At 41.7% G+C, this 9,641-nt stretch overlaps 5 non-coding genes across 5 annotated transcripts; all 5 read left to right on the top strand.

Annotated features, from left to right (window-relative positions):
* The first annotated feature begins 3,904 nt into the window (after positions 1–3,904).
* On the top strand, positions 3,905–3,992 carry trnar-ucu (transfer RNA arginine (anticodon UCU)). The gene is given in 2 exon segments: positions 3,905–3,941; positions 3,957–3,992. It is a non-coding gene; the product is annotated as a tRNA-Arg (tRNA).
* Positions 3,993–4,452: 460 nt separating this feature from the next.
* On the top strand, positions 4,453–4,540 carry trnar-ucu (transfer RNA arginine (anticodon UCU)). The gene is given in 2 exon segments: positions 4,453–4,489; positions 4,505–4,540. It is a non-coding gene; the product is annotated as a tRNA-Arg (tRNA).
* Positions 4,541–4,786: 246 nt separating this feature from the next.
* trnar-ucu (transfer RNA arginine (anticodon UCU)) lies at positions 4,787–4,874 on the top strand. The gene is given in 2 exon segments: positions 4,787–4,823; positions 4,839–4,874. It is a non-coding gene; the product is annotated as a tRNA-Arg (tRNA).
* Positions 4,875–5,136: 262 nt separating this feature from the next.
* Positions 5,137–5,224, top strand: trnar-ucu (transfer RNA arginine (anticodon UCU)). The gene is given in 2 exon segments: positions 5,137–5,173; positions 5,189–5,224. It is a non-coding gene; the product is annotated as a tRNA-Arg (tRNA).
* Positions 5,225–8,045: 2,821 nt separating this feature from the next.
* trnar-ucu (transfer RNA arginine (anticodon UCU)) lies at positions 8,046–8,133 on the top strand. Its single transcript is given in 2 exon segments — positions 8,046–8,082; positions 8,098–8,133. It is a non-coding gene; the product is annotated as a tRNA-Arg (tRNA).
* The last annotated feature ends 1,508 nt before the right edge of the window (positions 8,134–9,641 follow it).

Raw genomic sequence — 9,641 nt, 5'->3', positions numbered from 1 at the left:
ATAATGTCCGAATTACACCAAATAATGATCAAAATATACCAAATAATGTCCGACTTACACCAAATAATGACCGAATTACACCAAATAATGACCAAATTATACCAAATAATGACCAAATATACCAAATAATGACCGAATTATACCAAATAATGACCAAATATACCAAATAATGACCAAATATACCAAATAATGACCGAAGTATACCAAATAATGACCAAATATACCAAATAATGACCAAACACTTTGTTTCCTTCTGCCCACACTTAAAGACGTTCTTAAGGTGTGCAGCAGTGCGGGGGGGTGGTTGTATGTGTTGATTTTCAGCCTTTACTCATTCTGTCAACCCCATAAACAGACTAAACTGATCAGTTTTACATGTTATAACATTCCTAAAAGGCTTTAAATAACTTTTACAGCCACAAATTGGAAAAACTTGGGATAGTTTTCTGCAAAAACAGTTATTTTGATGTTTTCTCTGACTTTTACTTCCTGTCAGACAGTCTGAACTCAACAGATTTCCTGTTCAGCTTCATTTAATCTGTTAACAAACATCATTTTTACACCTCAGACCTGCAACATCCCATAAAAGACCAGAAAACAGTGAATCTTTTCCCACTTTGTTTCCTTCTGCCAACACTTAAAGCCGTTCTGACTCTGAGGAAACCAGGTGATGCAGAGTTCCAGCTGTTATTTTGTCCCATTCTTCCTTAAACAGGTCTGAATACCAATAATGACCAAATTACACCAAATAATGTCTGAATTACACCAAATAATGTCCGAATTACACCAACTAATGACCAAATTACACCAAATAATGACCAAATTACACCAAATAATGACCAAATTACACCAAATAATGATCAAAATATACCAAAAAATGACCAAATATACCAAATAATGACCAAATTATACCAAATAATGACCAAATTACACCAAATAATGTCCGAATTACACCAAATAATGTCAGAATTACACCAACTAATGACCAAATTACACCAAATAATGACCAAATTACACCAAATAATGACCAAATTACACCAAATAATGATCAAAATATACCAAAAAATGACCAAATATACCAAATAATGATCAAAATATACCAAAAAATGACCAAATATACCAAATAATGATCAAACTATACCAAATAATGACCAAATTATACCAAATAATGACCAAACACTTTGTGTCCTTCTGCCAGCACTTAAAGCCGTTCTGACTCTGAGGAAACCAGGTGATGCAGAGTTCCCGCTGTTATTTTGTCCCATTCTTCCTTAAACAGGTCTTAAGGTGTGCAGCAGTGCGGGGGGGTGGTTGTTTCTCTGCTGGGGACAGGTCAGGACTGCAGGCAGCCAGTCCAGCACCCGTACCTCTTCTTCCTCAGCCAGGCCTTTGGACTGTGGCAGAATGTGGTTTTCCATGGTCTGCTTGAACAATGCTGGGACGTCCCAGGAAAAGATGTGGCCTTGAAGGCAGCATATGTTGCTGTAAAATCTCAGTGAGCTTTTCTGCATTAATGCTGCCGTCACAGAAGTGGAAATGAGCTTTGCCCCCTGATCCAACCCCATACCATCACAGAGCCTGGCTGCAGGGACTGGCTGCTGACAGCAGGCTGGATGCTGCTTTTGCTCTTTGCTCCATTTCTTCCAGCAAAGATGTGGAATACTGATGGGTCTGACCACAGCACACGTTTCCACCGTGTGACGGTCCATCCCAGACGCCTCCGAGCCCAGAGAAGTGGACGAGGTTAACATCAGGCTTCTTTTCTGCACAGTAAAGCTTGTGAATGGAACTCTGTATTGTGGTGCTTGACAAAGGTTTCCACAGTAATCCCTTGTCCATGTGCTTCTATCAGCTGCTGATGAATGACGGTTCTTGATGCAGCGCCTGAGGGGTCAGAGGTCACGGGGTCCAGCTTAGGTTTGCTCCCTCGTCCTTTACACTGAAACTCCTCCAGATTCCCTGAATGCTTTAATGATATTCTGCTCTGTAGAGGCAGAAATATGCAGATCCCTTCCAGTCTTTCTCTGAGGAACATTGTTTTAAACACTTGATTCAGTCATCATCAGGTCATAAAGCCAACAGCATCCCAGTGACCAAAGCCACCCCAGAGACAGTAATGACAGGGCCAGCTGATGTCCTTACAGCCAGGTAAGCTGTGAGCTGATTGGCTGAGAGGATCCAGCTGGTTAAATATCTTAAGGGCGGCTTCTGAGCAGATTACAGAGCAGCAGCAGGTAACAGGTTTGTGTTGCTGCCTCAGTTCAGAGCAGGATGATCACAAAGCTGCGTCATACCTCCACTCTGCTTATTATTATCATCATTCTCCTCTTCAGGCACACTTTGTCCACTGAAAAACCATCAAAAGATGCTGTGGATCAGAACAGAGACAGGAGGACTCAGGTGTGACGACACTTTAAGATGCCGGGGGTCGTCTTTAAATGGGGCCAGACTCAGACTCTCTGAATCTGGTGACTCACAGCAGCTGGCTGGCTGTTATTCTCTCTGTGGTTTAGCCAGACGGTTTCAGAGGTCAGACGACTGGGTATTCAAGACAAACACTTAAGCATTTTCCATCGCAGAGGTTTAATATTTCTCAGGCTTTTTATAGAAAACAACTGTAAACCTCTCCCTCTGTCTCTAATCTCTCTGTTATCCCGTCATCGTTTTCTCTTTCCCTGCATCTTTCCCTCTTGGTTCACTCTCTCTGTTGCTATCTTTAGCCAGATTTTAATGTCACTCCTCGTCAAGGATTTTAATCTGAGCACTTTCTGGTTCTTAACCCACTTTAAACACCCCAGATTCTTGTTGAAGACATAAAGTAGACCTACAGTTTGATGCTGGAACACTGTAAAGAACAAACATACCAGCCAGCAGGTTAAAGTCAGTCACAACAACACTGATTCATACAAAGAAACACGAACCAGGCTGGTTTCCATTACTTATTGCTGGGTTGAACAGCTCTTTGTGCTCAGGAAGCTTCTTAACTGAGAGAATAAACCCAGAAGCATCCGAGTGGCAGCAGTAATAAGAGCAGGATGCAGCTCGTGGTCAAACCATCCTCCTGGGCTTCTTCTTCGGACGCCTGCATTTAGCAAAATCTGCTAAATTCTACCTAATTTCTTGGAATAAGACTTGAAATCCAGAGGAGTGAAGAGGAGACGTCTGGGATGGAGAGCAGACACAAAATGGAGGAAGAGGAGGAGGAAGTTTAAACCATTTCCTCCTTTAATCATCAGGGGAAATGTGAGATCTCTGGTGGATAAAATGGACGAGCTTGGAGCCCTGATGAGGACTCAGCAGGAATATCAGGAAGAAGAATGTGGGTTTGAGTTGGTCTTTAAAGCTTTAGTTGCACAAATGTTGCTGTCATGCCCGCATCTGCAAATCCGGACAATGGTCAGTGCTCTGGATTTAGTAAAAGACTGGTTGGTTGTGGGTTTGAGCCCCACAAAATCAAAAGTTAGTAAACATGGGAAATTCCTCATTGGTTGTGTGAATAGGACCTTTGTTCCTGGTTGATTTGAGGAGGAGCGATCCAAAGGTTCTAGGTTCAATCCCACCAGAGTCAGCTCTTCAAAAAACATAGTTGCTTTTAAGTTCAAATGAAACTGTAGAATTCCAGTTTGGATGAACTCTGTTCATGCAAACATTTATTTATATTCATAAACTTTATAACTAATTACGTTGAACTAATCGACAACTTGAACCTCGTTGATGATTGAATCTTCCTGATTGTGGGATGCCCCAGGGCTTGGTACTGGGACCCCTTTCTCTTTGCTAAATACACCACCTCCTTGGGCCTGGTCATCAGTTTTTCATGTCTTCTCATGTCACATCTGTGCAGACGATATCAAGATGTACCAATATTTTCGATGATTTCTGATGAATTCGTATGAGATTTTCAGGCTCTGTGGCGCAATGGACAGCGCGTTGGACTTCTAGGAAAGAATGTAGCTATTCAAAGGTTGTGGGTTCGAGTCCCACCAGAGTCGACTCTTTAGAGCTTTAGTTGTTAGTTGCAACTAAATCTACAAATCTGGGAATGGTCAGTGCTCTGGATTCAGTCAAAGACTCAGACAGTGGTTGGTTGTGGGTTTGAGCCCCACAAAATCAAACTTAGTAAACATGGGAAATTGCTCATTGGTGGTGTCAATAGGACCTTTGTTTCTGGTTGATTTCAGGAGAAGTGATTCAAAGGTTCTTGGTTCAATCCCACCAGAGTCAGCTCTTAGACTTCTGCTGTGTCGTCAACTTTGCTCACATTCAGCAAATAATGACTTTTAACTAAGTTTTGGCCTTTTTTTCATAGCCTGTGTTTGAGAAACCATTGGCATATTACTAAAGACGTGGCTCTGTGGTGGAGTGGACGGCACATTTCTTTTGGGTTCAAGGCCCACCAGAGTCGATATTTAGAGACGGCTCTTCAAAAAACACATTTTTCAACTGTATTAAGGCTCTGTGGCGCAATGGACAGCGCGTTGGACTTCTAAGAAAGAATGTAGCTATTCAAAGGATGTGGGTTCGAGTCCCACCAGAGTCGATTATTTAGAGCTTTAGTTGCACAAATGTTGTTGTCATGCTCACATCTGCAAATGTCAACAATGGTCAGCGCTCTGGATTCAGTCAAAGACTCAAATAGTGGTTGGTTATGGGTTTGAGCCCCACAAAATGAAAAGTTAGCAAACATGGGAATTTCCTCATTGGTTGTGTCAATAGGATTCAAAGATTCTGGGTTCAATCCTTCCACTGTCAGCTCTTCAAAAAACATATTTTTCCACTGTGCTAAGGCTCTGTGGCGCAATGGACAGCGCGTTGGACTTCTAAGAAAGAATGTAGCCATTCAAAGGATGTGGGTTCGAGTCCCACCAGAGTCGACTGTGTAGAGCTTTAGTTGCACAAATGTGTGAAGTTGTTCCTTTTAAGTTAAAATGAAACTGTAGAATTCCAGTTTGGATGAACTCAACTTGACAACTTGAACCTCGTTGATGAGTGAATCTTCCTGATTGTGGGATACCCCAGGGCTTGGTACTGGGACCCCTTTCTCTTTGCTAAATACACCAGCTCCTTGGGCCTGGTCATCAGTCTTCTCATGTCAAATCTGAGCAGACGAATTCATGAATTCCTATGAGACTTTCAGGCTCTGTGGCGCAATGGACAGCGCGTTGGACTTCTAAGAAAGAATGTTGCTATTCAAAGGTTGTGGGTTCGAGTCCCACCAGAGTCGATTATTTAGAGCTTTAGTTGCACAAATGTTGTTGTTGTACTCACATCTGCAAATGTCAACGATGGTAAGTGCTCTGGATTCAGTCAAAGACTCAAACAGTGGTTGGTTGTGGGTTTGAGCCCCACAAAATCATAAGTTGCATGACAAGAGAAGTTGAGATTGCACCACGACCTTCAACAGCTTACAGTTTGGGATAAAAAGTGGTTACTGAGTGATGAGGAAAGATGCATCCTTTCTGGTATTACTTAAGACTCAAATATAGCACAAATATAGAGCCACAGAGACATTAAATCGCTGTAAAAAGAGACACAATGGCTGCAAGGGGCCACCATAAATACAGTGCCAACAAAGAGAGAAAACTGCCTAAAAAGGACACAAACTGAACTCATAGAGATGCTAAATCACCCCATTAACCACTCCTACTGATCTCCAACAAACACCGCCGTCATGCTGAAGCTGGCAGACTGTAAACTGTTCACGGAGCAGACAGTGAATCAGAGTTCAGTGAAAAGACGAGACCTCTTAATCAAAAGCAGGACCCTGTCAGCGAGGTCGCTATACCTGTCAGACTGTCTTTATAAATCCTGCAGAAAAAGGTTTTGTCACTTCATTTGAATCCTATTTCTGTCATATTTTAAATCTTTCACCTTGAAGCAGTTGTTCAGTTAGTTTTCAGAGGGTAAGTTGACCCGCCGTCTGTAAATTGGTTATTATCATGTGACCATTAGTTTTCACACTTAATTTCTATGCCCACATTTGTAGGTTTGAAAAAGGAGGAACTGCAAGGAGGGAGTGATAGTAGCTTCAGCTGTTGGTTGGCTTCAGCCCAGCTGCTTTCTGTTTAGTTTTAAGGCAAAGCAAATGTATTCATACAGTCCAATACAACAGGGTTAATCAAAGGGCTTTTGAGGTACAGCACAGTGACCCTTATGAATCATAACGTGGTGCATATGGTGCATAAAAGCAAGCCTGAACCTGAGGACCTGAGAAGATCTGCGATTAAGACCCTGAAAGCTTCGTGAACTTTATAAACTCGAGCACTTTTGGACAGACCAGGAAATACTCTGCTGGAGATAAATGTCTGGAGCAGCTTTTCTAAATCACTGCTGACACATTAGTCCTTTAATCCTGGAAATATTCTCCAGGTGACAGCCGGCTGGCTGCACAAGTGACTGCTGGAGTTCAGGTCTGAGTCCATAATAACAGATTTCTGCTCTGGTTTGGGGTTTTTAACATCACATTCACAGAGTTCTTCTTTGGCTCCAGAGACAATGAGCTCGGTTTGTCTTTGTTTAACTGAAGGAAACTCTGGAGGATCCACTTGTTTATTTGTTCGAGGCTCTTAATGAGCATTTGTGAAGGATTATAATCTCCAGGCAACATGGGGATGTCGCTCTGTGTGGTAACTGTGAGCCATAAAAGATGAGAACTATCAGCTTCAGACTAATTCATTTATTTATCCTACTTCAGTGTCAGTTTTATGCAGCAATCTTTCAGTTTTGGGGAATATTTTAAGTAGGTTTTAAGTTAAATTATCTTTAAAATCTCTCATGGGGCTGATTTAGATTCAATGCGATGGTCAGTCTACTAATCTGGGTCAAACTGAGCCACTTAATGTATAAATATATCAGATAAATGAGTCAAACAAAGGCTCATATGAGTAAAACTTCCTCTAATTATCTTGATCCTAGTTAAAAACATGATTATCGTCCTTAAACATCTAAAGATGCTGTGATTAAATGAGTGAATCTTCCTGATTGTGGGATTCCCCAGGGCTTGGTACTGGGACCCATACACCACCTCCTTGGGCCTGGTCATCAGTTTTTCATGTCTTCTCATGTCAAATCTGTGCAGACGATATCAAGCTGTACCGATATTTTCAATGATTTCTGATGAATTCCCATGAGACTTTCAGAGACATTCAAAGGTTGTGGGTTCAAGTCCCACCAGAGTTGACTATTTAGAGCTTTAGTTGCACAAATGTTGTTGCCATGCTCACATCTGCTAAGACGAACAATGGTTCGTGCTCTGGATTTAGTAGATTTCACTGAACTGAACCACCAAATCCCACCAGAGTCAGCTCTTAGACTTCTGGTGTGTCGTCAACTTTGTTCACATTTAGCCAAGTTTAGCTCTTAGACTAATTTGAAGTTGGATGTTGTTGCTTTTAAGTTCAAATGAAACTGTAGAATTCCAGTTTGGATGAACTTTGTTCATGCAAACATTTGCATGAACAAAACTTCCTCTAATTATCTTGATCCCAGTTAAAAACGTGATTATGGTCCTTAAACATCTAAAGATGCTGTGATTAAATGAGTGAATCTTCCTGATTGTGGGATGCCCCAGGGCTTGTTACTGGGACCCCTTTCTCTTTGCTAAATACACCACCTCCTTGGGCCTGGTCATCAGTTTTTCATGTCTTCTCATGTCAAATCTGTGCAGACGATATCAAGCTGTACCCAACGTTTCAATGATTTCTGATGAATTCCCATGAGACTTTCAGAGACATTCAAAGGTTGTGGATTCGAGTCCCACCAGAGTCGATTATTTAGAGCTTTAGTTGCACAAATGTTGTTATCGAGCTCACATCTGAAAATGTGAACGATGCTAAGTGCTTTGGATTCAGTAAAAGACTGAAACAGTGGTTGGTTGTGGGTTTGAGACCCACAAAATCAAAAGTTAGCAAACATGGGAAATTTCTCATTGGTTGCGTGAACAGGACCTTTGTTTCTGGTTGATTTGAGGAGAAGTGATTTAAAGTTTGTGGGTTCAATCCCTCCAGCGTCAGCTCTTCAAAAAACATAGTTTTCCGCTGTGCTAAGGCTCTGTGGCGCAATGGACAGCGCATTGGACTTCTAAGAAAGAATGTAGCTATTCAAAGGTTGTGGGTTCGAGGCCCACCAGAGTCGACTCTTTAGAGCTTTAGTTGCACAAATGTTGTTGTCATGCTCGCATCTGCAAATGTCAACAATGGTCAGTGCTCTGGATTCAGTAAAAGACTCAAACAGTTGTTGGTTATGGGTTTGAGCCCCACAACCATGCCGAAATTTGTCATTGGTGGTGTCAATAGGACCTTTGTTTCTAGTTGATTTGAGGAGAAGTAATTCAAAGGTTGTGGGTTCCATCCCTCCAAGGTCAGCTCTTCAAAAAACATAATTTTCCACTGTGGTAGGGTTCTGTGGCGCAATGGATGACACGTTGGACTTCTAAGAAAGAATGTAGTCATTCAAAGGTTGTGGGTTTGAGTCCCACCAGAATCGACTGTGTAGAGCTTTAGTTGCACAAATGTGTGAAGTTGTTGTCACATGTGAACAATGGTTCGTGCTCTGGATTTAGTTGGTTTCACTGAACTTCCTGATGTGGGATGCCCCAGGGCCTGGTACTGGGACCCCTTTCTCTTTGCTAAATACACCACCTCCATGGGCCTGGTCATCAGTTTTTCACGTCTTCTCATGTCAAATCTGTGCAGACGATATCAAGCTGTACCAATATTTTCAATGATTTCTGATGAATTCCCATGAGACTTTCAGAGACATTCAAAGGTTGTGGATTCGAGTCCCACCAGAGTCAGCTCTTCGACTTTGGTGTGTCGTCAACTTTGTTCACATTCAGCAAAGTTTAGCTCTTAGACTAATTTGAAGTTGGATATTGTTGCTTTTAAGTTCAAATGAAACTGTAGAATTCCAGTTTGGATTAACTTTGTTCATGCAAACATTTGCATGAACAAAACTTCCTCTAATTATCTTGATCCCAGTTAAAAACGTGATTATGGTCCTTAAACATCTAAAGATGCTGTGATTAAATGACGCAGCTGGAGGAGGAGAGAAGAACGGATGTGTATCAGTGTGTCGGCGAGCTGGATGAAATGTGACTGACCGTGTGTGAAAAAGCAGTCGTGTTTCTGTGTGTTTGTGATGTGATGAGATAGGAGGCCTGTATTTTTTTAAAGCTGTTCCCACGACACCAAACGAACCCTCAGTCCTCCTCTCTCGGGCTATAAATGGATCGTCTGGTGGCGTTTCGGTGACCAGTCAGACTTAAAAAGGACAGAGAGGCAGATGGAGGGAAAAATGACAAGAGCAGCAAAATATTCACCAAACAACAAAAAGCCCCGTTAAAGGAACAGCTTTGGGCAAAAATCCTGACTTTCCAGGGGTGATAATGTGTCTTTATGAAGCTGTAATGACTAATAACTGTCAGAAATGTGTCTAATTACATAAAAAAAGATGTTAACATCCACCTAAAGGTTCATTTCAGGGGGCCAAGATGGAGAAAAGATGGAAAAAAGAAGGCCAATGTTGTCGTTTCCTGACTGCAAACACGATATGATCATTTAATAAATTGGATTATGACTGTATTACAGTGAATTGGCCTGAATTGGACCCTATTATTGAATTTGTTGTGATTTGACGCTTTA

Source organism: Leuresthes tenuis, unplaced genomic scaffold, assembly GCF_036924035.1.
Source record: "Leuresthes tenuis unplaced genomic scaffold, fLeuTen1.0.hap1 SCAF_9, whole genome shotgun sequence".
NCBI classification, from domain to species: Eukaryota; Metazoa; Chordata; class Actinopteri; order Atheriniformes; family Atherinopsidae; genus Leuresthes; species Leuresthes tenuis.
This window is presented reverse-complemented; position numbering and strand designations above follow the sequence as displayed.